At 37.9% G+C, this 23,800-nt stretch overlaps 1 long non-coding RNA gene across 2 annotated transcripts in view; it reads left to right on the top strand.

Annotated features, from left to right (window-relative positions):
- The window catches only part of LOC139439024 (uncharacterized), a 52,723-nt gene that overhangs the window by 20,515 nt on the left and 8,408 nt on the right, over positions 1 to 23,800 (top strand). For both annotated transcript variants that reach the window (XR_011648805.1, XR_011648806.1), the window contains exon 2: positions 19,494 to 19,670. This is a non-coding gene — a long non-coding RNA (uncharacterized lncRNA). The remainder of the gene's footprint in view (positions 1 to 19,493; positions 19,671 to 23,800) is intronic.

Raw genomic sequence — 23,800 nt, 5'->3', positions numbered from 1 at the left:
TCCTTTAGCTATTTTCTCTGGCAGAGAAGTGATCTGTCTCTCTAATCCTCTATTTCCCAGAAGTCCAATTTATTTTTAATATGTTACACATATTAATATGAGTTTCAGCCCTTCAATGCATCTTTAGGCAAAATATTATGATAAACTATCTTCTTCAATTAACAGTGAGCAATGTCTCCTAGAGCAATTGTTCCTGGATGAAATGAGTTAAGGTAAGTGATAAAGGCTTTGAAACTCTAGTATACCTTGGATATTAAGAGTTTTTAAAATCTTGAGTGACAGGTCTTAGATTATCATCCTATATTATAAAGTAATTTTTCCCCAAATACTTCTATTCCCTCATTTTATTCCTTGACTTCAATATTCACTAGTTATGTTACTTAAAAATTTCTTACACAAGCCATCACAATTCTTCTTGAATAGAAATGGAATATAAATGAATAAATTGAAACTGAGCTCCCTATTCATGATGAAATATTCTCAAAAATTGCACAGTGACTCAATTTTTAATGATCTTTGTTATTGGACTTTGAGAAAGCTTTTTAAAAGTCTTAACTATGTCCAATTAGTTTCCAAAGGCCCATAATATAACAATGAAACATCATTACCTCTTACAAAAACCTATTTTCATTTCCTCAACAATTTGTCCTGACTTAATATTCAAGGACCAGTGCCATCATGTTGCAAAATTCTAGGAGGCACCATGTCCAGAGAATATACTGTGAATTTTGCCCCTTGAAGTTTGGTAACACAATTGTACTGAGGGAAACTTTTGTTTATTATTCCATTGCTTGTTGTTAACTACTTTTACAAGACTGGGGTTGGTTTTGTGTATATGTAAGTGTGTGTGTGCATGTATACATGCATGTGTTAGATTTGGGACTTTTTGTTAAATGATTATATAAACCTGATTATATGTTTTAGATTCCTCAGAGAAAATAGGATTACAATTTACTTACCTTTTTCTAATAAAAACTATTCATTGAGGTAACAAGTGTTCCACCACAGTGTGTTGTGTTGATGGAGAGGTGTTGTTTCGCAATTCTGCACATGTGCATGATTGTTTAATAAGTTTACAACTTCTGTCATAAAAAATATATTAAAAAAATAATAATAGGGTAGGTTGGGGGGGAAACACACCAAGTGGAAGATAAGGACTATGATTAGTAGTAAGATTTTGACAATATTCTTTCATAATTTGTAACAAATGTCTCATGACAACGCAAGGAAGATTGATGTATTGGACCCCTGTATGATGTTATGCATGCATTTTGCTTTGTAAGCTCACAACTTTCACTATAGACTTAATTGTTTATTTATGTTCGTATATAAATGATATAAAGATTATAGTAATAGGGTTGGTTGGGGGAAAAATACTTTGGTTAGTAGTAATATTTTGACAATGCTCTTTAATCATTAGTTAAAAAGTTTTACCAACAATGCAAGTTATTGGTGGTAGGGTGAGTTATGAGAGTCCTGTATGATGTTATATATGTTTGTTTTGTAAGTTCACAACTATTATTATACACTTACGTATGTTTATGTATGAGTGATTTACTTCAATAAATTAATTTTTAAAAAGTAAAAAAATGAAACAACAAAAAACTATTCATTGAGCTAACATCTAAAAATTGAATTTCAATATTTCCATAAATTGGAAAATGCTTTCTGTGAAAAGGGAGTTTGCACAAATTAGAAACAAGTAATTAAAATGGAGTTCAACCAAGTTGGTTGTAGGGGGTTAAATCATCTCTTCTCCATGGATGGAAACTAAATGTTTTCAAAGAGCAGTGTAATTATTGCAAAAGCAGCAAAATTTATATAATAGCTAGTTGGGAATTGAAATAAAATGTTACTATGCTTCAAGAGAGAAGGTAGAAATGTTCCCTTTTTAATTGAGTTTTGTATGATTTTCACATGAATGACATACAAGTCTAAATAGTTCTCCTTTTTGTGCATGCAGAACAGACATTCGTTTTCAAAATATTCTTGTTTACAATTATTTGCATTCAAGCTTTTCAATAATCAGTTTGTCAGAAAAGCTAACAAATGCTCTACCAGAAAAAACTGGTAAAGGTGAGTATGATAGAGACTTTCAAGACTAGAATCTGAAGCTGAGATTTTTCTAAATTGCTGATAGCTTAACAGACTCCCACAACTCCTGCAAGTATCACCACTATACCACCCACCAACATTGTCCAGCTTTTAATGCTTGTTTATTATTCATGGTCTATTACACCAGTGATTACCAAAGAAAAGTATGTGTACCCTCAAGCCTCAAGGGTATGTATTTAAATCCATTAGGGTAGAGGAAATAAATACTAGAACTTCTATCTGTATTTATTTTTCATTTCACATTTTTTAGTTTTGTGAAGTATTTAGCATATTAATATAGTTGCACATGAATAGCATTTAAAAAAAATTTTAATGTGTTTACCAGTGCATGCTCAAAACATACATGTCCAATTTGGACCCAATATTCTGCAGTTCTGTACTCACTTTAACAGTTAAATAATGACTGAATCTTCTTGTGCCCCTACTATCATCATGATTTTAAGTGAGTTATTAAATTCCTCTAAGTCTCTGTTTCCTAATCTGTAAAATATAACTAATAGTGATGCATTGCACAGAATTTAGTGATTGTATCATTCCTGTGAAAAGAATTTTATAAGCTATACAGTGCTACTCAAATGTGTGTGAACACCTTGAGTGCAGGCAATAGTTTATTTTTGTCCCCCCAAGCACTTTTCTCAGAGGCTGGCAAATACGTAATGTTCAATGAATGAATGAAAAAATGAAAATGTATTTATCATTAGCATTCTTATGGGAAATGTCAAAATGTGGGGGAAAGTGTAAATTTTCATAAGTGAGAATTAAATTCAGTCTTATTCCATTCCTGGCTGGATGATATTTTGGAAAAGTCATTCATTTTTGCTGAGCTCAGTTTCTTCCTCTAAAGAATTGAGCATAAAATCATCTTCTTGTCTTACTTCATATGGTTGCTTTCAGAATAAAATTTATGTGAAACACATATATGAACGTTTGTTATGAACTCTAAAGAAAACTCTATATTAATATTGATTATTATTCTTTTGTGCTTATACCTTCTGCTAAATCACACTCCTTCCTTGTGCTTTTGTTGCATTCCCTTCAGTGTCTAATACAATGCTTTGCTTATGAGTTCAGGGAAAAAAAAAACTTATTAAGGAATGGTAGCCTTCTATTTCAAGCCTGCCTTTGTTCTTCAGCAAAACGGTGGTGGTGTTTGAGGGGCTGTAACCAGTACCAACTTGTGTCCCCCCAAGCACTTTTTATGAGTAAAAAGGCAAAGCATGAACTGGAGAGAATGCGTGATTTATACTTGTCTAGGCAATCAACCTGCCACCCACAGAAGTGTTGAATGTTGGGCAGTTAGTCAGCAAAGCAATTTTTGTGCTCTATTAGCCATTGGTGATCCTTTGTGTTTGTTCCATAATGATGATCCTTTGTTAGGATTTGTTCCATAATGAAAGTTCTGTGTAGACTAGGACTTTGTCTCTCTGGATCTCCACAGCATTTCCAATACCAGCACAGTGCCTGATATGGCCTGGGTGTTCAATAAATACTTGTTGGATGAAGAAATGAAACTATCCAAGAATATGAAGAATATGTGTACTCATTTAAAGTGCTGAGGTATTTACTCAGTCATTAATTATGTAATCCTGCAAGTTTCGCTCAATTTTCTTCTATGTTGAAAAAGTTGAAAAGACTAGAGTTTGTGCTAAATACTTTTCCAGTGTTTTAAGCCCCTCTCCCCATTCAAATTATATTGCAGATTCTTTTCCATATCTCTATGTGTAGGCACATTTGTTTTAAATATATATAAATAATGAGAATCTTTTTTATTGAAATTCAGTACTTTCTAAATGCCTATTTTTCTGAGGACCTTAATTTCATGTTTGAGAAAAGAAAAAACAATCATTGTGTGTTTGAACACAAATATATCAATTCACAAAGATGTGCATTTTTTATACTAATGATTTTTCTTCCAAACATATAACACAAGAAATTATTGTACACACAAGCCAAAGAAGGAGTTAGAGAGCACATTGTAAAATTTAGCCATTCCAGATACCATTCTATTTACTTTCAGAAATTAAATTATGAATTTGAAGTTAGAAGATAATCCCATTTCTGTATTACTTAAATTTGCTTTACTAAGGCTCAAATGTTAAATGTTTTTTTCCTCATTGTCTTAAGTTGCACTTTTCTGAAGCAGTTGATTATATTGTCTTTATATAAGATTTATAAAATAAGAAAAATACTGACAGACCCAGAATTGTATCCATTTGCTCAAATGGCCCATTAAATTCCTTCTCTTCTTACCCCACCACCTCTTGGTGTGTCAATTAATGAAGACTGAATTTACAAAAAGGTAAGGAGGGAGGGATGAAGGCACAGGACTGGATAAAAAGAACTAGATAATTAGGCCCTGGCTAGTCAAGAGCTAATTTAAAATAGCTCTTTTTGAAGGCAAATTCAATTGACTATCTCCTTTCCAGGACTGAAGAATTCAGTTTGTCCAGATCAGTTGATTCTTTTGCAGGTGATGTAACCTGATAGCTAGTACCATGCAGTTGTCTAGTGAACTAGTCAAGGAATTTGGTAGGTCAGAATAAGTGGAGATGACTCTTTTACTAATCAATTGGGATTACATTTTTTGGAGGTTAGTTGGTCTACTGCCAGTTAACAGCATGTTTCAAACACATTTTGTGCTGTTTTTTATTATTTGTAATTATAAAAATGTTTTTTTATGCTCATTAATTATGGGAAGAAGTGGTGGTGAAGGCTCAGTTGTTGATTCATTTGTATATCCTTTGACATCAGGGATATTTCACGGACAGATTGGTATAGTTCCTTTTGATGGATGACTATATTGGCCCCAACTCATACTACATTTAGAGTTCAATCTTTAAAGATTCATTTTCTACAGCAGTGCAGCAGGGCTCTTTTTTTTCGTTTAATTGCATATTTGGCTCTCATAAATATGTACATGAGATTTCCCAGATGCCTTGACATATAAGCCCCCCAAAATGCTTTTGAAATTTGAAAAAATGATTAATTCAAATGTCCAGATCTCAACTACCATAAATTTATTAATTAATACATCAAAATGATATTTGTTTATAATGAAGCCAAGCTATCAGCTTCCAATATTCCTAATATTGGACTCACAGCTTCCATTGTGAGTCCCTGAATGCCAAGTGCCAAGTCAGCACCTCTTTGGCCAGGGTTGATAAAGAAATGAACCAGTTATAGCAGAAAGGGGTGGTTCAACCACAGGCATGGTTGGCAGAATAATTACAGTTCTTGAAGCAAGAATATTCAAAGAGCACTGTATAATTGTGCATTACTGTGAAATTCCTATGATAAACTGACCAGTAAACAACATCCTCCATTAGAGAAAAGGCACAACTTTTAGACAAGTATCCTCGGGACCAGAAGGCAAAGGGCATGATTAAATAGGCAAAGGTTCTGATCAACTGTGATTACCAAAAAGGGATTGTTGTGGTTTTTGTTAACCAGACTTTAGATTAATAATTGATATACTCTCTTCTCTTCATTGCTCTTATTGTCATTCATTTATTTTCTTATTTTTCTCCTCTAGAATTTTCTTTTTTAGAGAAGTTTGGGTTTACAGAACTGTCATGCATGAAATACAGGATTCCTATCTACCACTCACAACCGACACCTTGCACTGGTGTAGAACTTTTGTTATAATTGATTATAGATAAATTTTTTAATTATATTATTAATTAAAGTCCATGGTTTAACTTAGAGTTAACTATTAGTGTAGTGTAGTCCCATGAATTTCTTTAAAATTTTTTATTCTGTTACCATATACACAATCTAACATTTCCTCTTTTAATCATATTCAGATATATATTTCTGTACCATTAATTGTGTTCACAATGTTGTGCTACCATCATCACCATCCATTACTAAAACATTTCCATTATTCCAGATAGGAACCCTGTATATTTTAAGCCTTAACTTCCCATTCCCTATCCCCACCCCCTCCCCAGGTCACCTATATTCTATATTCTGGATTCTATGAGTTTACTTATTCTAATTGTTTCAAATCAGTGAGAACATACAATATATGTCCCTTGTGTCCACCTTACTTCACTCAATATGAAGTCTTCAAGGTTCAACCCTGTTATCACATATATCAGGACTTCATTCATTTTTATGGCTGAATAATACTCCATTGTGTGTATATACCATGTTTTATTTATCCATTCATCAGTTGATGGACAGTTGGATTACTTCTATCCTTTGGCAATTGTGAATAATGCTGCTATGAACATGGGTGTGCAAATGTCTTTTTGATTCTCTGCCTTCAATTCTTTTGGGCATAAACCTAGTATTGGCATTATTGGGTCCTATGGGTTCTGTATTTAGCTTTTTGAGGAACTGCCAAACTGTCTTTCACAGTGGTTACACCACCAGCAATGAATAAATGTCCCTATTTCACACGTCCTCTTCAACACTTATTTTCCTTTTTTTTTTTTTTAATAGCAGTCATTCTAATGGGTGTGAATGAAATGGTATGTCATTGTGGTTTTGATTTCCCTTTCCTTGACGGCTAAAGATGTTGAGCATCTTTTCATGTGCTTTCTGACCATTTGTATATCTTCTTTGGGGAAATGTCTGTTCAAGCCTTTTGACCATATTTTAATTGGGTTGTTTGCCTTTCTGTTGTTAAGTTTGAAGGACTTCTTAATATATACTGGATATGAATCCTTTATCGGGTATCGGGTTTCCAAGTATTTTCACTCATTGACTAGGCTGCCTTTTCACCTTTTTGACAAAGTCCTTTGAAGTACAAAAGCATTTACTTTTAAGAAGGTCCCATTTATCTGTTTTTCCTTGCTTGCTTATGCTTTAGATATAAGATGTAAGAAACCACCTCCTCCCACAAGATCTTGAAGATGCTTTCCTATACTTCTACTTCCACTTCTACTTCTGAACTCTCCATTCAAATCCATTGATCTATATGTCTATCTTTATGTCAATACCATGCTTCTTTGACTACTGTAACATTATATGCTTTAAAGTCAGAAATTATGAGTCCACTGACTTCTTTTTTTTTTTTTAATTTATTTATTTTCCCCCTTCCCCTCTTCTAGCCAGCTGTTCTTGCTGTCTGTGTCCATTCACTGTGTGATCTTCTGTATCTATTTCTCTTTTTGTTTTCTCTTCTCAGTTTTTCTCCTCTAGGATTCACCGGGATTTGATCCTGGGAACCTCTGATGTGGACAGAGGTTCCCTGTCAATTGTGCAACCTCAGTTCCCAGTCTCTGCTGTGCTTCACCTTGACTCTCCCCTTCATCTCTCTTTTGTTGCATCATCATCTTGCTGTGTGTGATTCATTTGTACAGGCAGTGGCTCACTGCATAGGCACTTGGTTTGCTGTGTGGCCACTTGCATGGGTGCTGGCTCACCATGTGGGCATGCTTTCTCTTCTTCTCTTTCACCAGGAGGCTGCAGGGATGGAACCCGGGTCCTCCCATATGGTGGGCAGAAGCCCTATTACTTGAGCTACATTAGCTTCCCTTTATTCTTTTTTTAATTAGATATTTTATTGGCTTTTTAAAAAAGATATAGATCACACAAAATGTTACATTAAAAAATATAAGAGGTTCCCATACACCCCGCTCTTATCCCCACTCCTCCCACATCAACAATCACTTTCATGAGTGTGGTATATTCATTGCATTTGATGAATACATTTTGGAGCACTGTTGCACCATATGGATTATAGTTTACATTTTACTTTATGCTATCCCCCAGTTCATTCAGTGGGTTATGGCAGGATATGTAATGTCCTGCATTTGTCCCTTCAGTATCATTCAGGACAACTCCAAGTCCCCAAAATGCCCCCATATCATACCTCTTCTTCCCTCTTCCTGCCCTCAGCAACTCCCGTGGCCACTGTCTCCACATCAATGATACAATTTCTTTCATTGCTAGAGTCACAGTAATTCTATAGTAGAATACCAATAAATCCACTCAAATCCACATTTTGTTTCTCCATCCTGTGGACCCTGGGATGGTGATGTCCACTCCACCTCTAAATTGAGAGGGGGCTTAGATCCCACATGGCTCATGGATGCAATTCTCCTGCTTGCAGTCGTAGACTCTCTTGGTTCCCTGGTGTGGTGGTTGACTGTCCTCACCTCCCATGCTAGCTGGCCTGGGTAAGTCTAATGAACTGGAAAGTAGGTGTTGCAACTCTGCTGAGGCTCAGGACCCAGCTGGCACATGGACAGTCCAACGATAAAGTCTCCCAAGTATACACCAACTGCAGCACCAGCCACAGGTTCAGTAAAAGTAACAGAAGAGACATGCATAGAAAGGTCACTTCTGAGTCCAACTCTATCACACTCAGGAGCACAAATTCCAAAGTAGGGCCCACTGGCAAGGCACTGAACTCCGAGCCATCTGCTATGACCATAGAACTTGTGTATTTCCATAGTGCTCAGAAGCACCACTACCTGGGGTTGTATCTACTTTGGCTGTCTCTGGGATCCTGCTGAGATGTGTGTAAACTGACCCCTCTGATGACCTCCCAACTCATTCTCTTTTTTTTTAAGATTTATTTTTATTTATTTCTCTCCCCTTTCTCCTCCCACCCCAGTTGTCTCTTCTTTGTGTCCATTTGCTGTATATTCTTCAGTGTCTGTTTCTAATCTTGTCAGCAGCACCAGATATCTGTGTCTCTTTTTGTTGCATCATCTTGCTGCGTCAGCTCTCCATGTGTACAGCGCCAATCCTGGGCAGCTGAACTTTCTCTCACACTGGGCGGCTCTTCTTATGGGGTACACTCCTTGCACATGTGGCTCCCCTATGTGGGGGACACCCCTGCATGGCAGGGCACTCCTTGCACGCATCAGCACTGTGCATGGGCCAGCTCCACACAGGTCAAGGAGGCCCGGGGTTTGAACCATGTACCTTCCATGTGGTAGGTGGACACTCTAATCTTTGAGCCAAGTCCGCTTCCCTCCTGACTCATTCTGAAGTCTTTTAGCCATATAAATTCATTTGTCTTTACCGTTTCCACCTTTTATTCAAAGTCTTTTTCTAGTTGCCTCACTAACTGGTGATTGGTAGTAATCCTTCAGCACCAGGGAGACTCATCCCTGGGAGGCATATCCCATGATGGGGGGAAGGTAATGCATTTATATGCTGAGTTTGGCTTAGAGAGTGACCACAGTTGAGCAACATGGAGGCTCTCAGGAGGTAATTCTTAGGCACACTGCAGCTCTATGCCTAGTTGAAATTCCAAGCACACAGACTCACAAGCATAGTCATCAATGTCAAGAGCCCATCATTAAACCATCCTTCTTCACTGCCTTGCACTTGGGAGATTGTTGCTGTTCCATTGGGGAATGCAACAGAGCTCCCCCAGATAGGAACTCAGCACTCCTTCAGTTGTTTTGTATAACTCTACCTACTATGACAATACCCAACAAATATCCGAACATATTTATATACCCTATATGCATACCCTGGAGAAATCTCACCCATCCATGCATCCCCTATCAGTGACACCCCACACAAGTGCTCCTCCCCTGCCATAGTTGAATCCCTCTGTGATGCAAAACTTCCTCAAAAATGAAGCCTAATATATTGCCAAATTCAATTAGTAGGAAAATTAAATAGTAATGATAGGTTTAAAGATTAGAAATAGAATACTTAACTTAGAAAAACTAAAATGAAGTAAAAAATAAATTGGAATATTAATAAATGAAAATATCATAAAACTTGGTTTTTGACGTTTTGCTTTTCATCATTGTAATAGGTGTTGCCCTACATGTACAGTGGCAAGGCCATTTCTTCCATTCCTTCCTCAGTGTCTACATCCTTTTTTTTAATTTAATTTTTTTATTGTGTCTTCAAAAATTTTTTAGATCACACTAAAGTCACATATACAATATAGGAGACTCCCATTTACCCAACATCAAACCCTTTTCCCCCTTCCCTAGCAATGTTTTTTTACATGTGGATGTTATATTTGTTTCAGCTGATGTATAGATATTGAAACAAAACTACTAACCATGGTTCCATTATGGTTTATATTTTAGACTGTACAGTTTTATAAATTTTGGTTAAATTATGATTTGCATTTTAGACTATAGTCTTTTTAAAATTTTTGGTGAAATTTAGCATAGCCTATATCCATCATTGCATGATCTTGTGGACTATTTCCATTGCCCCCAGTTATCCCCTCTTCCCTCTATTCTATTCCTCTCCCCTCCTTCCCTGTGGGCCCACAGTGACAATCAAGCGTTACTGCTTGAAGGACAAGGTTCACAGATACTTGCAACAATGCTGAGGGCTTGACACACTAGTCTGTCCTCCCCCATTGGGAGGTACCCATGCTCTAAAGAGACACCCTCCCCCCTGTTTAAGAACATCAGGCAAAATGGATGTTGCTCAAGTGGTAGAGCTTCTGCCTACCATATGGGAGAACCCGGGTTCAGTCCCTGAGTCCTCCTGGTGAAAAAGAAGAGAAAGTGTGCTCACATGGCGAGCTAGTGCCCACACGAGTGCCCACATGGTGAGCCAGTGTCTGTGGAAGTGCCCACTTGGTGAGCCAGTGCCCACACAAGAAAGTCACACAGCAAGATGATGACATCTCAAAAGAGAGACAAATGGAGAGTCAAGGTGAAGCACAGCAGAAACCAGGAACTGAGGTGGCACAATCGACAGGGAAAACTCTCTCCACATCAGAAGTCTGCAGAATCAAATCCTGGTGAATCCTAAAGAAGAGAAAATGAGAAGACAACACAGACAGCAAAAACAGCAGGGTGGGAGGAGGGAAAGGGGGAGAAATTTTTTAAAAAGCGTATCAGACCTCCCCAGGATGGGGGTACAACACCTTCCCACTCATTGTATGGGTCTCCACCCACTGATGTAACACACTATGACAAGATGAGCACTCACACCCTCCCTAGAAACCTGCCCAGGCGCACCCTGTGCCAGATGCTCCCCATCAAACACCTTAAACCAGTAACCCTTCCTTATTATATTGTCTAAAGAGTTTTCTCAACATTATAGTTTCAACCACATACCTGACAATCTCCCGTGTTCACCTGCTCCCCCCAAACTGTCCTCCAATTCCATGGACCATCATACCCATCCTCCCAACCCTAGCCCCCTCAAACCTGCAAAGCCCCACCCAATACGCCCCTGTCTTGTCCCTTCACTGTGCAACTACTTACTCCACTTTATCATTGATTTTGCCCATGTAGGCATCAGCTCACAACCTTCCTCTTTTTTTTTTTTTAAGTTATTTTTGGCTATTCAGGGTACCTTTTTTTTTCACATAAGTTTGGGAATTGACTTTTCCCTTTCTGCAAAGTACGCTGTTGCAATTGTTTGTTTTTAGGTACTGGGACAAGGGATTGAACGTGGAGCCTTGTCTGTGGGAAGCTGGCACTCAACCACTAAGCCATACGGACAACCCTTAGTTGGATTTTTCATTTGTTTGTTTGTTGTTTTGTTTTTAGGAGTCACTGGAAACCAAACTTGTGACCTCCCATGTGAGAAGCAGGTGCTCGACTGCTTGAGCCTCTTCTGCTCCCAGGCTGTTGGAATTTTGATTGGGATTGCATTGAACTTGTAAATCAATTTGGATAGAATTAACATCTTAACAATGTTTAGTCTTCCAAACCATGAAAATGGAATATCCTTTCATTTATTTAGGTCTTTAATTTCTTCAAGCAATGTTTTGTAATTCTGTGTACGAGTCCTTTAAATCCTTGGTTAGATTTATTCCTAGATATTTGATTCTTTTCATTGCTATTGTGAAAGGATTTTTTTTCTTGATTTCTTCTTCTGATTTGTCATTATTTGTGTAAAGAAACTACTGTTTTTTTGGTGTTGATCTTGTACTCCATCACTTTACTAATTTATTTATTAGCTCTAGGAGTTTATTGTTGATTTTTCAGGATATTCTGTATGAAGAGGTATGCCATCTGCAGATAGAAAAAGTTTTACTTCTTCCTTTCCAATTCAGATGTCTTTTATTTCTTTATCTTGCCTAATTGCTCTGGCAAGAACTTCCAGGACAGTGTGGAATAATGGTGATGGTGGGCCTTCTTGTCTTGTCCTGATAGAGGGAAAGATTTCACTCTTTCTCCATTAAGTAGGATGTTTGTTGTGGGCTTTCCATATATGCCTTTTATCTTGTTGAGGAAGTTTCCTTATATTCCTAGTCTTCTAAGTGTTTTTATCAAGGAATCATGATGTATTTTGTCATATGCCTTTGCTTCATTGGATGAGATGATCATGGTGGGTTTTTTACTACATTTTATTTATGTGGTGTATTACATTAATTGATTTTTTAATGTTAGACCACCCTTGAATACCGGCATAAATCCCACTTCATCATGGTGTATAATTCTTTTAATATGCTATTGTGTTTGATTTGCTATTATTTTGTTGAGGATTTTTGCATTTATATTCATATTGGCCTGTAGTTTTCTTTACTTATGGTACTGTGCTTTGGTAATAGGGTGATGTTGGCCTTATAGAATGACTTAGGGAGTGTTCCCTCCTCTTCAATTTACTAGAAGCATTTGAGAAAAATTGGAATTAACTTTTCTTGGAATGTTTGGTACACTTCCCCTGGGAAGCTATTTGGTTGTGGGCTTTTCTTTTTTGGAAGATTTATTTTCTTTTTCATTTTTTTTCTCTTTATTTTTTTTTTAATGTTACATTAAAAAAAATATGAGGTCCCCATATACCCCCACCCCCTCACCTCACTCCTCCCACATCAACAACCTCTTTCATCATCATGGGACGTTCATTGCATTTGGCGAATACATTTTGGAGTACTGCTGCACCACATGGATAATGGTTTACATTGTAGTTTACACTCTCCCTCAGTCCACACAGTGGGCCATGACAGATATGCAATGTCCAGCATCTGTCCCTCAGTACCACCCTGGACAACTCTAAGTTGCTGGGAGATTTTGACTACTGATTTAGTCTCTTCACTAACAATTGGTTTGTTGAGATTTTCTATTTCTTCTTCTTTTTTTAAAGATTTTATTTTATTTTATTTATTTCTCCCCTCACCTCCCTGTTGTCTGCTCTCTTGTGTCCATTCACTGTGTGTTCTTCTGTGACCTCTTGCATTCTCAGCAGCACCAAGAATCTGTGTCTCTTTTTGTGGTGCCCTCTTGCTGCGTCAGCTCTCCGTGTGTGTGGCGCCTCTCCTGGGCAGGCTGTGCTTTTTTCATGCGGGGCAGCTCAACGCAGGGTGCACTTCTTGCACATGGGGCTCCCATACACAGGGGACATCCCTGCATGGCACAGCACTCCTGTGCATGGCAGCACTGTGCACGGGCCAGCTCACTACATGAGTTAGGAGGCCCTGGGTTTGAACCCTGGACCTCCCATATGGTAGGCAGACACTCTATCAGTTGAGCTATGTCCAATTCCCCTATTTCTTCTTGAGACAATGTAGGTACTTCATGTGTTTCTAAGAATTTGTCCATTTCATCTAGGTTATCTAATTTATTGGCCAACAGTTGTTCATATATAAGTATCCACTTATAGTCCTTTTTCAGGAGGTTATTGGTAATATCCCCCTTCTCATTTTTTTTATTTTTGTTATTTGTATCCTCTTTTTTTTCTTTGTCAGTCTAGCTATAATTTTGTCAATTTTATGGAACTTTTCAAAGAATCAACTTTTGATTTTGTTGATTCTCTCTATTATTTTCTACTTTATGTATCTCTGCTCTAATCTTTATTAGATCCTTCCATCTGCTTGTTCACTTTAGGTTTAGCTTGCTCTTCTTTTTCTAGTTCTCCCAGTGTTGAGGTTGAGTCTCTGATTTGAAGTCTTCCTCATTTTTTAAAAATATATTGTGTTTATAGGACTAGATAATGCCTTTTATTTGTTTATTTTTATATTTTATGAGGTACTGGGGATTGAACCTGGGACCTCACACATCTGAAGCAGGCACTCAACTACTGAGCTACATCCACTCCTTTTCCTCTTTTATAATGTGAGCATTTAGAGCAATAAACTTCCTTCTTGGCACTGCCTTTGTTGCATCTCATAAGTTTTGGTATGTTGTATTTTCATTTTCATTTGCCCAAAGATGTCCTAATTCTGCTTGTGATTTCTTCTTTAATTAATTGTTGTTCAAGAGTATACTGTTTAATTTCCACTTATATGTGACTATTCCATTTCTCCCTCTGTTACTGATTTCTAGCATCATTCCTTTTGATAGGAGAATATATTTTGAATTATTTCAATATATATGAGTTTATTTAGACTTGTTTTGTGTCTCAAGATATAGTTTCTCCTGGAGAATGATCCATGTGCACTCGAGAAAAATGTATATTGTTTTTCTACTGTGAAATGTTCTATATATGTCTGTTAGGTCTAGTTGACTCAGAGTATCACTGAAGTCTTGTATTTCTTATTGATCTTCTGACTAGATGTTCTATCCATTATTGAAAGTTAACAGTCTCAATATTAATGTAGAATTGTTGATTTCTTCCTTCAAATCTGTATTTGCTTCAAACATTGGATGCTCTGCTGTTAGATACATATATGTTTATAGTTGTTACATCTTCTTGTAGAATTGTCCCCTTTACCATTACATAACGACTGCCTTTGTCCCTTTTAACTTGTTTGACTTAAAGTCTATTTTATATGATATTAGTATAGCTACCCCAGTCTGTTTTGATTACTACTTGCATGGTATATTTTTCCATCTTTGCACTTTCAACCTTACATCTTTGAATTTAAGGGAGTCTTTTGTACACAGCATATGGTTGGGTCATGCTTTTTTATCCATTCTGCCAGTCTCTGCCTTTTGACTAGAGAGTTTAATCCATTTATTTTTTAAAGTCCACTACTGATAATGCTTGACTTTTTCTGCAATTTTGCTATCTGGCCTTTGTATGTCTTTTTTGTCCCTCAGTTCCGTTAAAGCCTACTTTGCTTTCTTGTGTTGTATCATATTGAGTGCTTTCTCATTTCTATTTTGATATATTTTTCATCTGTTTTCCTTGTGGTTACCTTGGTTAAAACTTAACATCCTAAATATATATTGGTTTGCTACTTCAATAGCATGCCTATAAAATTGTCCTATGCCCCTCTGTCCCCCACCATTTATGTACTTGTTACCACTTATATCTTTATACATTGTATGTCCAAATATCTAGATTTATAATTACTTTTTGTGCATTTGTATTTTAGCACCTGTAGAAATTAAGAAGTGAAGTTACATACCAAATAGTACAATACAATAATAATGGCATTTATAATTACCCAAGTAGTTATTTTTACTGAATGTTTTTATTTCTTTATGCTTCTTTGAACCACTGTCTAATGTCCTTTCATTTCAGTCTGAAGAACTCCTTTTAGCAGGTCTAGTGTTGATGAACTCTCTCAGCTTTTGTTTATCTGAGAATGTCTTAATCTCTCCCTCATTTGGGAGGAAGTCTCACTGCTTATAGAATTCTGGGCTGGCATTTGTTTTCTTTCATCAGTTTAAACATTTCAACCCACTACCTTCTTTTTTCTTAAGATTTATTTTTATTTCTTTATTTCTCCCCCCTTCCCTCATTGTTTGGGCTAGCTGTCTGCTCTCTGTGTCTGTTCATTGTGCGCTCATCTTTTTCTCTAGGAGGTACCGTGTGGGAGGGAAGTGCCCAATGACTTGAGCCACCTCTTCTCCTGCTCATTGTTTCTCTCATTGTGTTTCTTCATTATGTCTCTTCATTGCATGGTCATCTTGTTGTGTCAGCTCATTGTGCCAGCCCACTCTTTTGCTCATCTTCTTTAGGAGGCACTGAGAACCAAAACTATGTGGTAGGCAGGCACCCAACTGCTTGAGCCACATCTGCTTCTCAAACCAATGCCTTCTTGCCTCCAGGGTTTCTGTTCAGAAATCAGCACTCAATCTAATTGGGACTCCCTTGTACATAACATGTTGCTTCTCTTTTGAAGCTTTCAGAACTCTCTCCTTGTCCTTTGTATTCTATAATATGATATATGATGGGGTGTATTTTTCTTACCCCCACCTCCCCACCACACTCCTCCCACACAAATAACCTCCCCCATCATTGTGGCACACTCATCACACTTGGAAAACATATTTTGGAGCACTGCTGCACCACATGGATAATAGTTTACCCTGTAGTTCATACTCTCCCCCAATACATTCAGTGGGTTATGGCAGGATATATAAAGTCCAGCATCTGATCCTGCAATATCATTTAGGACAACTCAAAGTCCCAAAAATGCCCCCACATCACATCTCTTCTTCCATCTACCTGCCCTCAACAACTACCATGGCCATTTTCTCCACCTCAATAATACAATTTCTTCCATTACTAGTCATAATAGTTTTATAGTAGAATATCAGTAAGTCCACTCTAACCCATATTTTATTCCTCCATTCCATGGACCCTGGGATGGTGATGTCCACTGCACCTCTAGATCAAGAGGGGGCTTAGATTCCACATGGATGATGAATGTAATTCCTGACCTGGATAAGTCCAATGAACCAGAGAGTAGGAGTTGCAACTCTCCTGAGGCTCAGGGCCCAGCTGGCACATGGGCAGTTCAGAGATTCAAGTCCCCTGAGTAGACACCATCCCTAGCACCAACCACGGGTTCAGTAAAAGTGACAAATGAGACATGTGTAGGAAGGTCACATCTGAGTCCAGCTCCATCACACTCAAGAGCACAAATTCCAAAGTAGGGCCCTCTGACATGGCACAAAACTCCATATCCATTCTGCCATGACCATATACTCTGCGGGTTTCCATAGCCTTCAGGAGAACCAGTACCTAGCATTGTATCTTCTTTGGCTTTTTCTGTGGTCCTGCTGAGGTGTGCATAAACGTGACCCCTCTGAGGACCTCCCGGCTCTTTTTTGAAAACTCTTAACCATTTAGACTCATTTGTCTTTGCCATTTCCCCTTTTATTCAAGGTTAGATAGCAGTTTTTAACACATGATCCTACAGGTAGGCTGAGATATTCTGCTGGTCTGAGTTGACCCTTTTATTCAAGGTCTCTTTCTAGTTGCATCACTAGCTAGTGATTGGTAGTAATCCCTCAGTGCCAGGGAGGCTCATCCCTGGGAGTCATGTCCCATACTGGTGGGGGGGGGGGGGAAGGTAATGCATTTACATACTGAGTTTGGCTTAAAGAGTGGCCCCATTTGAGCAACATGCAGCCTCTCAGCAGGTAACTTTTAGGCACCCTGCAGCTCTAGAGCTAGTGCATATTTCAGGCACACAGGCTCATAAAGCATTGTCATCAGTATCAAGGGCTCATTATTGGACCATCATTCCTTGTTGGTACAGTTCTTTAATGTAATTTATCAGATTATTCCTCCTGCTCTTCCCTGGATGTTGTACAGTGTTCTTCTGGTCCCTGGAGTTCCAAAATACTTATTTCAAATAGTGCCTACGTGTTCAATAGTTATTTTGGTAATAGGACTGAGTCCTAGGGCACCCTACTTCACCATCTTCTCTGAATTTGCTGATCACTTAGCTCCCCTTCTAGACTTTAAACTATACCTGGTCATTTTTCTTAGGGAGGGAGGTAATTCTTTAATTGAATTACAATATTTATGCAGGAATGTACACATATCATTAGTGTAAACTCCAATGGATTTGTACAACTTAGACACAACTATATAGCCAGAATCCAAATTAAGAAACAGAGGATAAGCAGCACCCCAGAAGACAGTGTTACCTTCTAATTGCTACTTTCAAAGGTAGCCACTTCCTGACTTCTAACAGTTAAGATTACTTTTGCCTGTTCTTGCACTTAATATGAATTAAATTTTGCAGGTTTACTCTTTCATATCTGAGTTCTTTTGATCAATGAAGTGTTTATGAGATTATTCCTATTGTGTATATTTGTAGATAATTCATTCTTTGCTTTATGGTATTCCTCTTTGTGAAAATATCACAGTTTAGTTATCAGTTTTATTGTTTATGAGTATACGGGTAGTTTCTAGTTGGAACTATTATAAATAATACTGCTATAAATATGCATTCATTAATGTATATGTCTTTTGGTCAATGTATGTATACATTTCTACGTGGTATTTACCAACCCATGGAATTGTTGGGTCATAGGGTATGAATATACAGAGTTTCAGTAGATATGCCAACCACTTTTCCAAAGTGGCTAAACAAATTTCTGCTTTGGCCATCAGTGTATGAGTGAGGAATTCCTGTCTGTTTCATTAACCAAAGCATTCCCTATACCTATTGCAGTGCCTGATACCTAGTAGGCACTCAAGAAATCTTGTCTGGATAAATGCATTGACATATGTCAAAAGTGTCCAAATACTACTGGCATTCCATTGATCTTTTATGTTATAAAAAGTCAAAACAGATATCTAGCCCACTTCATAATTTTGCCAAAAGTCATCCCTAAGATAGTAAGTCCCTGAGAAAAGACCTATTTACTAAATGCTCTGATCTCCAGCATAAAAAAACTCACTCTTAATGGACAATGTAATAAAAATTTGGATATGTTAGCACAGTAAGATATCTTAAACTCTACTGTACCAACCCCACATTATACACTTGATGGCACAGAGACCCAAGGAAATCAGGATACTTATTCCACATGTAAGATGCTATTCTTGGGATTCTTAAGTAGGCATATTCTTTGTTTTCTTCTTTAAAACATTAGGCTGAATGAGTATTTTATTTGTGTAAAATAATGTCTTTTTCCAAGAAAAGACTGAAGATTTTTTATTGATTCAACTTTCATATTTTTGTTTTGACCATCACATAGCACTTCTTTCTTTTCATTATTTAAATAGAACAAATTCTTATTACTATGTAAAATTTCTTAGGTTTTCTATTTGGGACATATTTGCTTTCTTTATTCCCTGGTCTTATTAGAATCAGTTATGAGTATCAGTAATTTTCTGAATGGTTTTTAAAATATTTTTCATTTTCTTTTTACCAAAAGCAAGGACAAATAAAACTATATTGTAGAACAATAAGTCTTCGAGTCTTTCATCTCTAGACTGAGTACTTTATAGTAAATCCAACGAAAATGGAGAGAAACCAGTTCAACATTTAAATATGCCTACTCAGTAAGCACAAAGAAAGTAAGAAATGTTGAGATATTGAAGTGTTCCAAGGTTTGGAACATTGATTGAACTTGGACAAAGATATGTGCAGTAGATTCCATTTAATGGCTCCAAATCTTTGCCCCTTCCTATGTATCCCTACCCTTAGTCATGGTACTTTGTAGTTTTTTTCCAAAAAAAGGGTATGTTTCCCCACTCCTTGATTTTTAGGTTAGTTATGTGATTTTTCTCAGCCAAGGTTAGGGAGCATACATGACCAAAAGATTTAAAGCAGTAGTGCTGCTAGGCTTTCTTTCATGAGCATATTCCATTGGTATGAGATACCCTAATTAGCCCACTGGTTGCAGGAGGAGGCTGAGAGACATGTAGAACAGAGTCCAGCTGCTCCAGATGCGCCTACTTGAAACAAGATAACCTCCATATGACCTCTAGATGCATGAATGAGCCCAGCAGAAATCAGCTGAGCTGACCCAAGCCCACCTAGATGAACTGACCACCAGTAGATCCTCAGATGTGTGACCTAGGTAAATGCTTATTCTTGTATGCCATTAAAATTTTAAGTTGTTTGTTGTGCAGCATTTTTGAAGGTATAGTTAACTGATAATTAATTTCAGGTTGGTAATGGTCATGTTTACCAGAGGACTGAAAGAGACAGGTGCCACAGCAAAGGTAACTTGTTAATTGGTAAGAGGCTTATCTAAGTTTTACATAGAGAATCCTGAGAGCAGGACTAACTGGAATGTCTACAGTCCCAGTGATAGAGCAATGCCATATTGGACTGCCAGCTAGTGATAGTTGGTGACTGCTCAAGTGTATCTCACCAGCCCCACATTAAGCTAGGTGGTGTCATACTTAGGCATATATTAGCAGATTGTTTCCTGGATCATTTTCTGATCTGGGGAGGGGCCAGAGAATTTGCATTTCTAACAAATTCTTAGGTGAGACTGAAGCTGCTGTTGAAAGATCACACTGGGAACCTTTGCTTCTGAACAAAGACTCCTTATGTCTGAGCAATGCACTTCCCTGGATGACATTTAAAGCTTGGGAGAACTTTGAGACTTCCTATACCTATGTTGTAAGGTGTATCTTCTGATCATCATGTGGTTTTAACTATGTTTTCCTTTTCCTGTATTATGCCTCCTTCTCCTTGAAGACCAGGTTCAGGATTCTTAGTCTTGATAATAAATAAATCTAAAGGCAAATACAATGGAATTCAAATAGAATACATCTCATGGGTTCACAGAGTCAATTAAACCACAGTTAAATATAAAACAGGCCCCAAAACATAATACCTGCATTACAGAAGCTAGTATCTTAGATAATATGTATCTCCCACATATTTCACTGTTTTATTTTAGCCAAAATGAAAAAAATGGAGGGAGAGCACTGAAATGACATTTATAAAGTCTTAGAATTCAGAGGTGGTGTAGGATAGAACTTTGGAATCCTTTCCACTCATATGATCTAATTACTAACACATTTTATGTGCCATATTTTGTCTTTCCAGAAATAAGCTAGTTCTGTGTCAGAGTCTTCTACTTATTTACTATAGGTCATTGTCAAGGTCCATTATTAAATCTCAGTTATATCCATAGTGGAAAAAGGCAACTTATTCAAGAAACAACAAATTACAATATGTCAGGGATAAAGTGAAGGGCTTGTCTAAGTTCTTTCAAGGTCCAAGTTATAGAATATGTCAATGTTGGCACCTTTTGGATATGACTTTAAAAACTTTTACTGTGAACATCCTTAAAAAGGGCTCAGGATCAAAAATGAAGGTTAAAAAAATGTCATAACTTTTCCTGGCCCAACTAGCCCTATAATCCTATTTTGATGTATGAAAACCTTATCAAAGGCAGCATGAAGCAATTAGACTTGCACAAAAACCTGCTTTGTTTCATTCACATTGTTAAGATTTTTCTGTTTTATCAGACAGCCCTTCTTTGTATGATGGGCAATATGTATATGTTGTAACTAGTCATCTTTCTGTGCTTCAAAAACCTTGGGGTGATGATTTTGCCTCCTTAAAGGACTGAAATACAGAATCAAGAAATATAGAATATAGAATTGAGAGTATGATGCTGAGTTGAGATAATGAGCCTGAAAACAAGCCTGAAAAAAATAAATAAATAAAAGGAAAGAACATTCAGGAAAGCACCATCCACATAAAACAGACTTTCCATAAATTCCTGACAATTCCTGACAATTGCTAACTCCAATCTTTCTGTTGAACTGCTCCTTTAATATACCCCATCAATATGGTTTTTTTTTTCTATTAATTAGTATACAACTCTCTATTAGCATTCATCTGGTATAGAGGTAACCCAGCCAGACGGGATGGAGGAATTGACTGCAAGGTCCACCAACCAACCAGCCATACCTCCTTGCCAAACTTGAAGAGCATTTCCCCTGGTGGGAAGAAGAAGCAGCAGTACTTCTGGCTAGTTGCTATCTGTTTCATAAGAACAATTTGCCCCTCCCCATCGTCCACCGGAGAATTCTAGGGTTTGAAAAAATAAGAGTAGCTCTTTCTCATGAAGAAGGTATTGACCTATTATGAAAACATGAAAAGCATGGTTCAGGGGTCCAACACTTCTCTAGGAAATTACAATCCAATTGGAGAAAAATAATGTATAAAAAAACAAGTGCGATTGAATATTTAACTATATAACTCACATTATATAGGCAATAGATGAGATAGGCATCTAATAGTATTGAATAGAAATACTTCTATTTCCCTTCCAAGAGAGTTTGATTATTAATCCTGCTGTTGCGATATAGAAACAAATTACTAATAAAAACTAGTTTGATATTTATGTGATAGTACCTTTGCTTATGGGCAATAAACACAAAACAAGAAAAAAGGTATTAATAACTACCATTTCAAATTTAAAACTTACCAGATAGCATCTTTTTTCTAGTATATAACAGTTAAAGAAATGAAATATTTCATTTATAGAAATGGATTCTAGTGTTCTTAGTGTACCTTCTTTTTCTATTATAAAAAAAGACACAAATGTAAAGTTAATATCCACATTGAGCAGGATGGCAGAAGAAGCAGCTCCAATGCACACCCTTATTCCCACAGAAGCATCTAAAAACAAGCAGAAACTTTTTGTAAGCAGCTTTCTCAGAACTCTGGAAAACAGTCAAAGGTAAATTATGATCAAACAAATGCCAAATCAAGAAAAAGGCCACCTACAACTGGTAGGAAAGCTGCAGGGTGTATTCGCTTGCCCTGGCCCACCCCCTCCTCCTATTCACTTGCCTCCATGGGACTGGGACATTCCTAGTGTGGTATCTGGGATCTGGTTATGGAGGGAGCAGAACACCCCAATACGCAAGTTTACTGTTTGTATGACTGTCCCAACCTAGTCCCTAAAAGACGGATTAAGGTGCTTGTCATTTCACCAGAACTGTTCAGGACAGAGAAGCAGTATGTTAAGTGGCACAAAACTGAGCAAACCACAGTTGTATCAGGCCAAAGTTTGGGGTTGTGATAAATACAGTGTTTGGGGACTAGGAGGAAAAGAAGCAGAGGAGAGAGTTTTTGGTGTATGTGTGTGTGTTGGGAGGGAGGGGGTGGATATTAGGATCATTCATGCATATTGGAGAAATTTTGAAAGCCACTATGCATGGCCAGGTAAGATGAATTCCCAGAAAGACCTGAAAGATTCTAACCTTTTACTTCAGGATGATCTGTAAGTTCAGTATAACAGAGTTAGGCAATTAGACTTGTAAAGGAAGAGTAAATCTATCTCTATTTGCAGATGACACAATCCTTTACATAGAAAGTTCTATAGAATCCACCAGAAAACTATTAGAACTAATAAATGAATTCAGCAAAGTTGCAGAGTATGAGATTAACACACAAAACGTGTTCTGTTTTCATATACCAGCAATGAACAATCCAAAATAGAAATTAGGAAAACAATTCTATTTATAATAGCACCCCAAAAAATAAAGTGTCCCCGTCTCCTTCCCGCCCAGTATTGGCAGCCGGCGCTGCCCCTCCTTCTCCCCTTCTCCGTCTTCCGCCTAGCCGTTATCTAGACAGCCCACACTTTCCCCTTCCCCTCCCTTGCTCCTAACCTCTTAGCCAGCTTACTGTCCAGTAACCGCCTACTGTCCAGTAACCGCCTACTGTCCAGTAACCACCTACGCAAGCAACAGCACCCGCCGGCACCAATCAAGTCCCTTTACGTATCCCTAGACCCTATAAAACCATGTCCCCTTCAACAATAAAGTAGACTTGTGCCTAGACCTTGTCTCCGTGGTGTTCTTGCTTGCACCGCGCGTCCCCCGTGCCTGAGCGGAGAGAGCGAGGGCCCAACGGCTTCGTGCCGAACCCCCTCCTCTCCTTCGACCGCGAGGCAGCCCCCATCCGGAGAGCCCGCCCGGCCAACCGCCGACCCTCCCGGAGGCCCGCCGCTGCCCGCATTTGGCGCCCAACGTGGGTGGGGCCCACTCTGATGCCTACCCCCCACGCTTCGCTTAAGGTAGGGACTCTTCGGCGTCTTCCATTCAAACCAGAATGGGTGCTTCGCTCTCCTCCCATCAGGTCCCGCAGGTTCGGGCCCTGGCTGCCCTCCTGGAAACTAACCAGGTTAGAGTTTCCGTCTGCCAGCTTCAGCGCTACTGGGACTTACTTCTC

The sequence above is a fragment of the Dasypus novemcinctus genome, chromosome 5, assembly GCF_030445035.2.
Source record: "Dasypus novemcinctus isolate mDasNov1 chromosome 5, mDasNov1.1.hap2, whole genome shotgun sequence".
Taxonomy (NCBI): Eukaryota; Metazoa; Chordata; class Mammalia; order Cingulata; family Dasypodidae; genus Dasypus; species Dasypus novemcinctus.
This window is presented reverse-complemented; position numbering and strand designations above follow the sequence as displayed.